Genomic DNA, 3,210 nt, shown 5'->3' with positions numbered 1-3,210 from the left:
ACTGCCCATCCATATATATATATAATTTTGATTGCATATATATATTATTAAAACTGTAAATGAAACTGCTTAGTTCACATACAAATTTGGGTCATTATGTTTTATAAAACACTAGTTGTGCCCAGTAAAATATATTAGGTATTCATTCCTGCATGTAAATTAAGTAGACATTATAATTTTCCCATTTCTTTCTTGCCTATAAAAGATGCTCTTCACTTAGGTACCATTTTATTGGAAATAAATTATGTCAGTCCTGACTGAAATTTAATTTAAAATCTTTGTATTAATAATATAAAATGGAAAAATAATCAAAATCAATGAAAGAATGTCAACTTGAGTTATTTTCCTAAGTTTTTTTACAGAGGATGAGGGTAAGTTTGATGGTCAGAATGGCAGGAAGGAGCACCACTATGGCAATAATGGAATTGGGCATAATTTCAGTTCTAATTATTTGAAATTAAACAGTAAAATAGATTCATTAGAGCTAATCTACATCAAATATATTCAAAGTGTTACAAAAAAATTAAATATAATTCACATGCGAGTATCTTAACAAATTAAAAATATATTCTGCCTTGGCATATTCCATATACATAACAGATTATATATGTTTAATTTCCAATTTGCTTTTATTACTGTTAAAATTCATGTATGTTCTTTCTAATTTTCAGAAACTTCAAATTTTTTAACCAGCAAACACTAAAAATAATAAGTCATTAAACAATTAATACTTGTTACATGAATTAATCTTTATATGTTAATAAAAAGTTTTGCAGAAGAGAATTTATTTTAAATTTATGTAAAATAAGAAATAACCAAGCACTCCTGACCTTAAGAAAACATTATTCAGTTATTTTTATTGATTTTATAACTTGTCACTCTGCATATGAAAATCACGATCTTTTGCTAAGTGATTGACTATTTATTTCTGAAATTTTTTAATGATTTGAACTTATAATTTTGAACCATAAACACATCATTTTAAGCATTAAAATCCTTTCCTTTAAAGTAATGTAATGCTCTCTTAAATTTTCTTTTAATTAGGTTTAAACAATTGTATTATTCATTTAATTTAAAACATCAACACCAGAGTAAACAGATTACTGGAAATTAATGTTTTCAGCCTATTTATAGACCATCACTGGATACCCAAATATTCAAAAATTGAAAACACAAATAAACAACAGAAACTTGATTAAAATAATAAGCCAAGTAATTGCCAGTTTAAATTGAGCAACTTTGCTGCTACTATTAATAAGTCGAACGATTTAATCCGGCAATTGTTTGGCTTATTACTAAAATATTGGGCTTTGGGACATTCATATATGTTAAAATAATATATTCAAAAGTAAATCTCTCAAAATGCTAATTATATCAAGTGCACTTAACAAGATGCAGTTCTTAAAATAATATAAAAAGTATAATAATTTTAAACTATCAAAAATGTCAAAACAAGTTGCATATCAACTAAATTTTCTATATTAAACATTATCACAATGAAGCAGTCTGATAATCTATTAACAAACTGTTTTCCAGCAACTTAGCAAATATTTTTGTCATTGTTAGTGTTTACGCATCAAAGAGGGAAGATATACATCAGGAATTGCAGATCCTGCAGGACATCCAAGATTTCTTCCACGAACACCATATAATTATTGGGGGAGATTTTAATGCCTTTTCACCAACTTGGGGCAGCAAGACTTTGGATCAAAGGGGGCAGGCCATTGAAGACTTTACGGCACGTGACAACCTCAATATTATTAATGATATGGATTCTCCCCCAACTTTTGAAGGACCTAATGGGTCTTCTTGAATTGATATCACCTGTGTTTTGTCTAATTTGCTTGATGAAATTCAAAATTGGAGGGTATTAACAGATGATAATCTATCTGATAATAATTATATATCATTCAGGTTATATAATGAACATGGGAACACTTGAAGTTCATCAAAAAATTTATAACACTAACAACGCTAATTGGGAACAATTTTTTGGTTACCTGGATAATTACATTATCCCACAGTCAGACTTGCAGGACAGGGATGTAGCAGTGGACTTTATCAACTGGCAAATACATACCATCGGTAATGCCTGTGATTGCACCTTTTCTATTAGCAAGCCAAATAAAAAGGGAGTTCCTTGGTGGAATGATGAGTTGGCAGACATGAGATTAAAGAACAACAGAAACAGGAGACTTTTTCAATGCTGCAAAACTCCTGAGAGAGCTTTATTAAAAACTCAATACCTTGAGTATCAAGCAAATTACAAGGCTGCCATCAGAGAAGCCAAGATTCAGTCCTGGCGTGAATTCTGCTCATCTGATCCTTGGGGGTTTATTTACAAGTACTGTGCTTCGAAACTTAAAACACCCACCTGTCTTACAGGATTCACAAAAGGCGTTGGCGGCATTATGGAAAACACAGTTGAACATCTAATGGACGTTTTGTGTCCAAAAGATAATCCCCTAAATGATTCTGAATTTCATCAACATATAAGAAATCAAACAACTACTCGTCCGCTGGTCTCTTACCCTCCTCCTCAGTTCACGGTAGTAGAAGTTAATGCGGCTATAAAAAGACTGGCACGCAGAACGGCACCAGGCCCCGATGCACTACTGATATAGTCAAAATGATATGGGAACATTGTGCTGAGATCCTTTTGAATCTTTACAATTGCTGCCTACGTTATAATATCTTTCCAACAGCATGGAAGAAAGCAAGACTAATCATGGTTCCAAAAACAAGGTCAGCCAATATTCACACACCAAATGATTACAGGAACATCTCTCTTCTACCGATGGTGGGAAAGGTCCTTGAACGTCTTCTAATAAACAGACTGACCTGGCATTTGGAAACCCAAGGTTACCTGCATCAGCAACAATTTGGATTTCGTCCAGGGAAGGGTATGGTTGATGCCATCCTCTCTCTAACACGTAAAATCAGAGAGTTTCAGGAAACATATCCTTACGTTCTTGGACTCAGTTTGGACATCGCTGGTGCTTTCAACTCGGCTTGGTGGCCAATGGTTTTATTTAGGCTTAGGCAAAGCCAATGCCCTGCTTACATTTATAACATGATCAATGAATATTTACAAGAACGACGGCTACCTTCAGCATTGGCTCGATCACATTCAACAGGCAAATCACACATGGTTGTCCTCAGGAGTCTGTCTTCAGCCCCATCCTTTGAAATCTTATTTTTAATGATTTC

Source organism: Centruroides sculpturatus, unplaced genomic scaffold (genome assembly GCF_000671375.1).
Source record: "Centruroides sculpturatus isolate CEXI.00-Female unplaced genomic scaffold, Cexi_2.0 scaffold1786, whole genome shotgun sequence".
Lineage (NCBI taxonomy): Eukaryota > Metazoa > Arthropoda > Arachnida > Scorpiones > Buthidae > Centruroides > Centruroides sculpturatus.
Note: the sequence above shows the minus strand (reverse complement) of the source record.